A 12,555-nucleotide genomic window follows, 5' to 3' on the forward strand; every position below is an offset into this window, starting at 1 on the left:
TTATATTAGAAATCCTCGTAGTGTCACAAAATCAAACGACAACAACATAAGTCTCCAAATTATTCAATCGTTTCGCGTTGCAACGCTTTATAATTATAATGTTTTTAAATCGTCAAAAGATGAATACATGCATACTGGTTATTTCATAGCATTGGTAAATGTTCAGTATTACTGTTTCCTCATAAATATAATAAGTACAACACAAATTTGTGAATCTGAAACATTTTGTGTTATTTTGTCAATAAACCAAAACGTGGAAAGGTCCCTTTATACACAATTTAAAAAAATGTTTTTAATGAACTCTACAACAAAGTGGTAGTGCATGATACATGTGTACTTATTTATATTTTATAAGTGTATATGTATGACCATTATTCAAACTTTACATTTTCTAGAAATCGCATCCTCTGTGCAGACTGACGTTTAAGCGAACTACGTCGGACATAAAATATTATTTTATTTTGGGGTATCAATTTTTTTAGCACGATCCGCTTCCGCTTTTTCTTCACATTATATCCTGAAGATTATTCACGGCCTGTTTCATTCCAACTGCAAATCGATGGGTTACTCTTTATATAAAACGTGACTATCAACTATTTATATAAATCATCGATGCGACTTCACACAATACACAGTATGAGGATACAATAAATATGATAAAATAGTATGCACTTTAAGAACTGTGAACATTTTTCTCTTGTTCAACCGTAAATACATTTTAAAACTAAAATATACACTTAAAAGGATACAATCCGTTTCTTACATCAATATAGGAGCTGGAACTTAACAGCATTGCAACAGGACGATTAAAAGTGATTAAGGATAATAAGACTCGATACCAAACTAGAGCCATGAACAGAACAAACTATAACATTTAAATATGGTTGCGTAGATATTTCTTTCTTTATCGTTTTTTAAGCAGTTCCATCGAGTCAAATGATAAACACTATAAACGCATATCTGTATTCAAATTCAATACACGTTTGTTTAGCTTGTTGATAATTCCGAGTTCACTTTTGGGCCGCAACTACCCCCACACCCACACGTACGTCTTCCTACTTGTCGACACCAAGAACGACCTCGCTTTGAGCCTGGTTTGTGATCATTTAGGTCCGCGCGTCCTGCTTCTTCCTTCATTGTGTCCTGCGCTTCAAACGTACGTTCTTTTAACACATTCACTAGGTTTGCAATAAGGCTGTCGAGGTCGTTGTTTTCTTCTTCGTCTGTGTGGACGCACAAGGCTGAAGAGAATTGAAAACAAACGTCATATATTATAATATCGACAATATAACGAAATATGTTAATCAGATTGATATGCGTTTCGCATTAATTCCGAAAAAATTACACAATTAAATGAATTACATTTATACCATGAATAGAAACATATAAAATAATGGAATGCAGAAAATTATAAACGACACCACATTCTTAAATTCTACTAGAATTCTATTGGACTTAGATTTGATGTAAATAGCGAAAAAAATACGCAAAAATAAAACACATATATTTCCATAACGAGTTAAGCATTTTTTCACTGCACACGCTCTGATACGAAAATAAACAATCCGATTTATTGTTCTTTAGTCATATGATACAAGGGTCTTCAGTGATTTATTTCAGTTTAGTTTTTAGTTTAAACAAATAAAGATTAATCTTAATGTGCATTTGCTATTCAACACAAAATAAAACTTGTGTCTTCAAAATTATGGTACTATGATAGAAACACGTTTAACAACCAAACGTGTCATCTAATTTGTCGTTTTTATCGAGCATTTAATTTGGATAACGCAATATATAATAATATATATATCTCCATGTTAAATGATAATTGCTAATCGACATAAATGTAGCAAGTACGTATTTTATAAAACAGGAAAATGACGAACAATTCGCGGAATTGTGATCTTTAAGCTTTAATAAACTTCACATCATACGCACCAAGTATGAGAACAGCTGCAGCTATTCCGGTAATCCACAAGTATTTTGTAGCCATATTTCTCGATGCCCTTCTAAAATCACAAATCGAATAACACGTTTAAGCAAATACAAACCCACCTAAAACACTCGTTTATAGCAGTCGCAACTGAATCATGTTTATCCACTGGATCGCCTTTTGGACCGAATCGTTGAACATGAAAAGAATAAATTAAGGTTTGATAATATATGTTACACAAATTATTAAGAAACCGACATCAATGCGTGTGCGTGAAGCGTCGTCCCAGATTTGCATGTGCGGTGGATGTGATCTATAAACTAGTTATTACGTGTTCTCTGAACATTCGCATTCTAAAACGTGACTATAAAACAGCGTGACAATCTGTAAAACCGCAAATTTTAAACGTATGACCTGATTTGACAAAGTGTCAATTTCACGACTATACATGAGTCCCAAATTTTAAACTTTTGGCCTGAATCGATAGAGCGTCAAAGACATGATGATACATGCGCCGCAGATTTTAAACTTATATCCCGATTCGACATAGCAACGATAAAACGGCGATACATAAGCCCCACTTTTTAAACTTCTTGCCTGAATAAACATTGTGTCAACGACAAAGTGATATATAAGCCCCACATGTTAAACTTATAGCCTGAATCGACATATCGTCGATGATACGGCGATAGGAAAATGTATTTTTCACTTAACTCAAACCACAAGTATAATAGAGCAATCGTTATCAGAACCTGTTACTTTTATTGAATTTATTGAATTTTTGAAATTCATGATTATTCATGCAGAAATGCTCTTCTCGTGTTATTCATCTTCTCGATCGCCGCTGCACTTGAAAAGTTGAAGCAAGGAGCAAACGGGCGTTCTTCTAAAGAGCCTTCCCCTGCAGGCCAACAGGTTATTGCATAGACAGGTCGACCCTGCCAAATCTTTTGCTTTGCTATTGCTTATAAAAATGACTTGTTCTCTGTCGGCACCAGACGTCGATCCGAGCCCACGGTTTTCAGAGCACGTCGAGCGTACTGCGTACCGCCGTCCTGGGACTCTTCAAATATCTTCATAGTAGTCTAGTAGGAACGGAGGTCCACCATGCGTGATTGGAAGTGTTTTTTTAAATATATTGATGATGGTCTTCATTGCCTCGGGTAAAAGAAAAAAATTGTTCCCAAGAAAAAAAGTGTTCCCATGGGGTCTAAATCCAAGATGGCCGCCAAGATGGCCGACCAAAAACCTTGAAAATACCTTTATTTCGCAAATGACACTAACAACATATATTTTCCTAGATTTTGGTAGGCATTTTAATTTAAGCAATTAATAACATATTATTCTTATTAAACAAATACATTTTTTGGTGAAATATTATACATCTTATGAAAATAATGACTATATTTATGAAAAAAGCTACCAAAAATCATGTTTTTTTGGCTTATGACATGTTTCAATTTGTACCTGAAAAGCAGTTTAAATACAATTATCATCCTAACTACATTTATGTACACGTATGGGACTAGAGAATATAATAATATAACATTTCATGTTAATATTATCAGTAATTATCATATATAAGACAATAAAAGTGGGTGGGGTAAATAACAAATTTGAAGAAAAAATTCCTAATGTGCATGTTAATATATTTTGAGACGTACTAGCTTTTTTTTAACTTGTTATGTTTATGTATAAAGATTGTTTCTGACACTTACAAGTGCATTCACAATGTTTTTTAATATTAAATGAATGTTTTTTAATATTAAATGCATTTTTCGAACTGATAGTAGTATTTTTACCGTTAAAAAACACGAAAACATATCATTTATATACAAAAGTAACGAATTATAGTATCTCACAGTAAGCAAATAACAGATAATGTGGTAATATTTCACTTCAATCGTAAGAAGCCAACAAATACAAATTAAAAATACTTGTTTTAACACAAACAGTGCCATTAAAAACATACTTTAGAGCGTGAATGTGTTTTTTTGGTGGGTGGAGGGGATAGATGATGGAGATATTCATTTTCTCGAACTGGAAACGACAATGTCAGATACGGATTAATCCTCATCTGACAGTGTCATTTCCAGTTCGAGGAAGTCAACATCTTCCTCATCTTCTTCTATTACATTCTATTTAAAATTAATTAATTATAACATTAATTTAAGGTAAAAAAGTTAATCTGGAATTCAAGTTTTTGTTTGTTCAGTGTTTAGAATAATTTTAATTGTGTCACGATTAAGAAACAATTACTTCATATTTTATTCTCTGATTAAAATACAAACCTGGACTTTTTAATGACCATATCGTATATTTCGCTAGGAACGTCTTGTAGTTGCAAACAAAACCAACACAATTTCTTTCCATGTACATTAAATATGAATGCACTTTGTTGAACTAAAAGAACATCAATTTCTAATAAAACTACATAACGTGGGCTTAGCGCAAAACGGTTGTAACTGACATTTTTTACAAAAATGACTTTATTGCATATTTTGTACTATAATGTCAATATTTATAATCTGAAAAAATATTAAAGCTAAATTCTGCTTAAAAAAACCCTAAAACCGTCATTTGGCAAAAGGTCGTATCTGAAAATGAAATTATTTTCATTAAAAAACAGTCGTATCTGAAGTTGCAACCGTTTTGCACTGAAAAAGAATATAAACATGATAGTGTAATGGTACCAGTACCTAGAATGTGAGACTGAGACCATGGTAGCAATACATACAGAATGAGACAATACCGTGATTTGTGTAACCTATTGGGAAAAGTATTGGTACCAGCCAAATTGTGTGAGAAAAACCCATTAATTGGGAAAATTCACGTTGTGAAGTCTTCATATTGGGAAATTGGCATATTTTATATTTTGCTCCCAAATACTTAAAAATTAATAACTAATTGTTGCCAAGTTGTCATACCATAGAGCTGCATAGGAAAACTAATTAAAATTTGTTAGTTTTTTTTGTTTTCTTCAATTGTATTTTTTTACAGCAATTGGGAAATTTGTAGTTTTTTTTCCTAATTGGAAAATTCCATTTCTGGTACTTTATAAAAAATAAATAAAAACGCTACAATCGTACCAGTACTAGTATGTCAGACTGTGAAAATGGTACCGGTATGTATCATGTTAGACTGTGACAATAATACCGGTATGTAGCATGATAGACTGTGACAATGGTACCATTAAGTAGCATGTCAGACTTTGACAATTGTCCCAGCACAATTAACCAGTCAGACTGTTACAACGATACCAGTACTTAGCATCTCAGACTGTTACAATGGTACAAGTACGTAGCATTTCAGACTGTGACAATGGTTCCAGTTCCTAGCAGTTCAGACTGTGACAAGTATACCAGTAAGTAGCAGTTCAGACTGTGACAATGGTACCAGTACGTAGCATGTCAGACTGTTACAATTGTTCCAGTACCGAGCATGTGATACTGTGACAATAGTACCAGTGCGTAGCATTTCAGACTGTTTCAATGATACCAGTACGTGGCATGTCAGACAGTGAAAATGGTACCAGTAGGTAGCATGTCAGACTGTTACAATTGTACCAGTACATAGCATTTTAGACTATGACAATGTTACCAGTACATAGCATGTTAGACTGTGACCATTATACCAGTACTTAACATGTAAGACTGTGACAATGGTACCAGTACCTAGCATGTCAGACTGTTTCAATGATACCATTAAGTGGCATGTCAGACAGTGACAATGGTACCAGTACCTAGCATGTCGTACTGTTTCAATGATACCAGTACGTAGCAAGTAAGACTGTGACAATGGTACCAGTACCTAGGATGTCTGACTGTTTCAATTATACCAGGTCGTAGCAAGTAAGACTGTGACAATGGTACCAGTACCTAGCATGTCAGACTGTTACAATGGTACCAGTACGTGACTACGTGTCACATCAGACTATTTCAATGGTTCCAGTACGTAGCATGTAAGACTGTAACAATTATACCTGCATGTAGCATGTGAGATTGAGACAATTCTTCCAGTACGCAGCTTATGAGACTGTGACAATTAAACCAGTACATAGCTGGTCAAACTGTGACAATGATACCAGTATGTAGCATGTCATACTGTTACAATGGTACCAGTACGTGTCACATCAGATTGTTTCAATGGTTCCAGTAAGTAGCATGTAAGACTGTGACAATTATACCTGCATGTAGCATGTGAGATTGAGACAATTATACCAGTACGCAGCTTATGAGACTGTGACAATGGTACCAGTACATGGCATTTCAAACTATTTCAATGGTACCAGTACGTAGCATGTGAGACTGTGACAATTTTACCAGTATGTAGCCTGTCAGACTGTGACAATTATACCAGTATGTAGCATGTGAGACTGTGACAATTGAACCAGTACATAGCTGGTCAAACTGCGACAATGATACCAGTAAGTTGCATGTGAGACTGTGACAATGGTACCAGTATGTAGCATGTTACACTGAGACAATGGTACCAGTACATAGCATGTCAGACAGTGACAATGGTACCAGTACCTAGCATGTCACACTGTTACAATGGTACCAGTACATAGAATGTTAGACTGTGACAATGGTACCAGTACATAGCATGGTAGACTGTGATAATTATACCAGTACTTAGCATGTCAGACTGTGACAATTTTACCCGCACGGAGCATGTAAGACTGTGACAATTATACCAGTACGTAGCATGTCAGATTGTGACAAAGGTACCAGTAGGTAGCATGTGAGACTATGACTATTGTATCAGTACGTAGCATGTCAGACTGTGACAATTATTCCAGTACGTGGTATGTCAGATTGTGACATATGATACCAGTAGGTAGCATCTGAGACTGTGACATGGTTCCAGTACGTTGCATGTCAGACTGTGACAATTGTACCAGTACATGTCATGTCAGACTGTTACAGTTATACCAGTACGTAGCTTCTGAGACTGTGACAATTATACCAGTATATAGCATGTCAAACTGTGACAATTATACCAGTACGAAGCATGTCCGATGGTGACAATGGTAACAATGCGAAGCATCTGAGACTGTGACATGGTACCAGTGCGTGGCATGTCAGACTGTTACAATTATACCAGTAAGTAGCATGTGAGACTGTGGCAATGGTACTAGCATGTCAGACTGAAACAATTGTACCGGTATGTATCATGCCAAACTGTGACAATGATACCAGTACATAGCATGTCAGACTGAGACAATATTAATAATGATGCTCAAAAGGTAGGAAAAAGATCAAAAGGATTCTGTACTAGTTTTTGTCTTAACATTTTTCGTATATCACAATAAATATATTTGAAAACATTGTAGTTTGTATTTGAATTCAGAAAGAGGGTTATAGGCCTGCTTTTAATAACAAAGTTCATTATTTTTTTAATTAATAATAAGCTGATGAGACTTGTTTTGACTTGAACTTTATTGAATTATAATAATTACAATACAAATATTAAATGCTTTATGAAAGATTTAAAGATATGACAATAACTTGTTCCTTCTAATGTATTGGTCTTCTACTTAATAATTCTGTACAGGCCCCAGTCACTGTGTATTGATCATTTTTCTGTTACTAGTATGTCTGCATACATTTAAATAATTAAAAAAAATCAAATAAAGTGATAATACTTTATAGTTATAGTTATTGGTTAAAAACAAGCACAATGCAATGCATTTCATGTACTCCAGGTAATCCAATTTGAATTCAAATAAATGTAAATTTTTGTATTTCCTTCCATCATTAAAAAAATATTTCAATAAACACATAATTTCAAGTATTCCGAATAAAAGTCTTCATATTAAGACATTATGAACAGAAAAAAAAACTGATCTGATTTTCAGATACGACCTTTTTGCATAAAAAATATAATCAAACATTACAAGATTTTAAGCGCAAAACAGTAGTATCTTGATATTTAACAAATATCTCTGACTACAATAATGCCAATAGAGGTATATCGTGTGAACTTTAAATGAATGTACAATACCTACATTTATGCAACATAATTTTGTATTACTGATAAAAATGAATAAAATATTATTATTTTTTATCGTACTGAAAAGTTTACAAAAAGTCAGTCACGACCGTTTTGCGCTAAGCCCGCGATAAGTCAATAAAGATGGGGTAAATAATGTTACCGTGCTGTTTGGTTTCCTTCATAGTATTATATTGAAATGGATCTTTTGCTGGACATTTGATTGCAGACGAACATTTTTAGTGGCTAAATTATTAATAAGGGGAGTAACTATAAAATAAATGTTATTTGGAAATCAGTCAAAATATTAACGTAATTATCTCCCTTGTGCGAAGCTAAAACTATACATATTCAAACTATGTACCTAATTAATTCCCTTTTAACAGTTTAATTATTATATACTGAAACAAATTAGGTATTAAAGCAAATTTAGGATCATAACAATCACGCTGTATCATATTTAATTCACCGGATGAAAGTTCTATAAAACAACTTCTAGGATGAAGATATATCCTTTAAATATTTATAATATCACCTTCACCCATTCAACTACATTCATAAAAAGAAAATTCACAAAATCATCACATTCTCAGCAGTATTGTAAAAAACATGACAGTTTGTTTTGGAACAAATATGATTTTTATTGGACAATTTAAGTGTTAATTTGCAACAAATGTGCTACTTGCTCAATGTGAGACATTTGAAGGCCGTTTGTTTATAAATTATATTTGTTCATATATTTACGGTAAATACACTACTATCAGTAAGTGAAATGTATTTTATTTCTTAAAACAACTAGAATCTACTTGTAAGTATTAAAAACAATCTTCATACATAAACATAACAAGTTAAAAAGGGCTAGTAGAAGCTATATCAATAAATATATCAACATGCATTTTTCTTAAAATTTGTTATTTACCCCACCCACTTTTATTGTCTTATATATGATAATTACTGATAATAATTACATGAAATGTTATATTATTATATTCCTTAGTCCCATAGGTGTACATAAATGTAGTTAGGATGATAATTGTATTTTAACTGCTTTTCAGGTACAAATTGAAACATGTCATAAGCCAAAAAAACATGATTTTTTGCACCTTTTTTCATATATATAGTCATTATTTTCATAAAATGTATAATATTTTACCAAAATATGTATTTGTTTAATAAGAATAATATGTTATTAATTGCTTAAATTAAAATGCCTACCAAAATCTAAGAAAATAAATGTTGTTAGTGTCATTAGCAAAATAACGGAATTTTCAAGGTTTTTGGTCGGCCATCTTGGCGGCCATCTTTGATTTAGACCCCATGGGAACACTTTTTTTCTTGGGAACGAAAATTTTCTTTCACCCGAGGCAATGTAGAACATCATCAGCATATTTGAAAAAAACCTTCCATTCATGCATGGTGGACCTCCGTTCCTACTAGACTATAGGGCCATCCCCTCGCAATATTGGTCTGCATCTAAGCCCAAGGTCCTCCCGGTCCGTCCTCTAAGACCATTCCGCATGGCGATCCTTCCAAGTTCTGGTCTCCATGTTTTTAAATAATTAATTTTACAAAACGCTAAAATTGTTTCTGCTTTTTGGCACTTGTTAGTCGCATAACATGTATGTTTTTAAGTGCACGTTTATTCAAACCGCACGCAAATGCTTGTCAATATAAATTATTCTTATGGCGATCACATCACATTTGTCCTCATATAGCTTATTATGAGTTCATTTTTTTACCATCGCAATTTAGATCTATAGTATTTTAATATTTGATTTTATCCTATTTTTATACCGACATTGACGGTATAACAACTCGTGGAATAAACTAGAATGTAATCCACCATGTTGAATATACCTTTCGCGTGCACGGACTTCTTTTTACTTTACCACTGAATGGTTTTTCATAAGAAATCTAAGAGTCGAGAAAACTTAAGCTTTAAAATGATACGACCTTCAACCTTTAAATCTAGTCGAGGCACATTTTTTTTCGCAATCCGTATAATGAATCAGCTGATTGATGGCGTCATAAAATGACATACTTATTGCGTCATTTTCCAAAAAAATGTGATGTCATCTTTTGGAGTACTAGTAGTGAAACTGGTATGCGATGTCTGGGAATTAAACATTTAAGACGCGCATTTTTGTTCATGTAAATTTATCCTGGTTATAATTATAAAGTGCATATTATATGGCCTACTTACCTCGGATGGAACCGGTGATACTAAGGATTTAGATCTAGTAATTATGCTACATGTAGATCTAGCTTATTCGTGGTATTGATGTTTAGAATGTTCGTGCCCATTTGGATGTGAAATTGTGTGAGTAGAACTCATTGATGGGTGTGTAATTTGATTCAGTAGTCTATTCGAATTGTTTTGCTTTTGGATGTTAGTAAACGTAAGGGGATTTTTTGATGAATAAACTTTGTCTTTGTTATTTTATCAAACACAATCTTTTCAGTAAGAATAACCCGTTTGTGACAAGTGTTTGAAAGTTAAACATAATTATGACGGATTATCTTGTGTTGGGTAACAAACGACAGGATGTGAAGGCTAGATCTTGACGACATCAAAATATGTAGATCCATGAAAAAAGGCGAGTATATTTTTTTGTTAATTTATGTTAAGACCGACTCTGTGTGTAAATATACAGGTACATGTATGTTGACATCAACATCATTTTGTCAGGAGCAATCGCCGCCATATTGGATTTTGATCATTTCTTTCGAAAATAAAATGAATTATATTAATTAAAGATAAAATTTCTTTTCGAGGTTGCAATGTGTTACGATTCGCATAAAATTGCGTAAAATTGAATCGAGGCATATGGTGATATTTTTTCTCGTTTTACAGTTTTTGTGTGAAATTTTTAAAGACTATTTTGCGTACCAGAACAAATACATTTATATCACTACGCATGTTTACATTCGTTACATTTTAAGCGCTTTAAAGAATGAATTAAAATTATTGTTAAGGTTATTAGATCTATATATGTTGGATATCACGTTGAAAAAAAATCAAATGGGATAAATAGAATACTAGGATTAGCGTTGAATACAGAAAAGTTTATGTTGCTCGGCTCGAACACCGAAAGCGCTCGCCAAAGCTCGCACTCCCGGCGTTCTAAGCCTCGCAACATAAACTTCTCTGTTTTCAACGCTAACCCAGTATTCACTTTAACACGACGTTATCTTTCGACTCATTCAAATCATTGATTCAGAGCCGCGTCATGCGAAAGCAGGCCTCGTGGCGCTTCTGCTAGCGTAGATCAAGCCCAATCTTCGTAATTGGCAGTGTGGTCAGGAGCCGAGCTGTCTGCTATAAATCACGCAAGGTTTAGTTGTATCATACGGTATCTCTTTGCCAGACTGCGAGATGCACAACCTGGGCCATAGTCAAAATGGCCACATATGTCATATAAGACTCATTTTCGCTTGTCCCTGATCTTTAAAAAATGTGTGTGTGGCTTATAAATGGTTCATCAGTCTTTCAAAAACGATCTCCATACCTACTAACCGAGCAAAGCTCTTTTTCACGAATACTCCATTTCCAGTTACAATCTATACATTTCAGCTCGATTACAGCAAAGGCCAAACTGCGAAAATCTCGCTGTGTGAGTAGAACGTCGACACTATCATTGTCTGAGTAGAACTATCTATTTGGAATCGCGTTGGTTAAAAGATTTGGAAATATTTCTTTAATTTGGTATATTTGTCTACAGTTTTTATCTTCTTGTACCTTGGCTATTTCATTTATACAATGATAGTATAGACTATACGCTACGCGTTTTTATTTTCTTGCGGGAAGAAGTTGAAATATATGGTTTAAAATGCCATAAGACTTTCTAATAATATGTGTTGTATGTGAGCAATACTGGTATTGATTCTTTGTCAACTTTAACGACATGTTTTCAATAACAGTCTCAATAATATTAACATAATTTATTATCTCTTTATTATTTGAATCGTTTATCAGCACGTGCTGTGTAGTCGCTCGGAACCAGTCAAATCTCTAGAACGGAGGTTTGTTATCCAATGCCCCTGGTGAAATGCGCACTAAAGGTTGAAGAGGTAGTAGAGCGAGCTACATACACATAAAGGTCGATTTATTTATAACGTGTGGCACAGGTGAAATGTATATCTCAAATCAATTATCTGTTACAGCGATTTAGTTTTTTTCCCACTTGGGAAGAGTACCGGTGTAACGCACATTGGGGTGCCATCTTCAGATCGGGTATTTTGTATCATTTTGTGAATTGCTTGATACAGAATTGCGTAAACCCAGTTAAATATTATTTTACGAGTATTTTTAAACTTTGTGGTTTGTTTCTTTATATTGACATTGTTTTATTCTTCCTGAAACAAATAAACGCAAGAAGGCAAAAGCCTACAACTATAGCCTTTACAAAGTTACTCAATTTGATGCGAGCTTCCAGTGGCTCCGATTCTGAGTAATACAATAATGTCCTTTAAGTGTAATATATACATATAACTTCAGGTCGTATTAGGTTATGTTTGCTATAATGCAATCGGGATCTCCGATCAAAATCGTAAACGGTTAAACTCCGATGACGCATAATTTTGCACAACATGGTGTTAACTGAACATCAGACGGTAAAGAAACCTTA

General features: G+C 33.8%; 1 long non-coding RNA gene across 2 annotated transcripts; it reads right to left on the bottom strand.

Annotated features, from left to right (window-relative positions):
• Positions 1-206: 206 nt before the first annotated feature.
• LOC127843018 (uncharacterized) lies at positions 207-8,189 on the bottom strand. Of its 2 annotated transcripts, none has more exons than XR_008032039.1 (3): positions 8,091-8,189; positions 1,939-2,110; positions 207-1,241 (listed from the first exon to the last, which is right to left on the bottom strand). It is a non-coding gene; the product is annotated as an uncharacterized LOC127843018 (long non-coding RNA). The 2 variants fall into 2 exon arrangements; XR_008032038.1 differs by having other exon boundaries at positions 1,939-2,009; positions 8,091-8,182.
• Between the last annotated feature and the right edge of the window lie 4,366 nt (positions 8,190-12,555).

The sequence above is a fragment of the Dreissena polymorpha genome, chromosome 8 (assembly GCF_020536995.1).
Source record: "Dreissena polymorpha isolate Duluth1 chromosome 8, UMN_Dpol_1.0, whole genome shotgun sequence".
Classification (NCBI taxonomy): Eukaryota; Metazoa; Mollusca; class Bivalvia; order Myida; family Dreissenidae; genus Dreissena; species Dreissena polymorpha.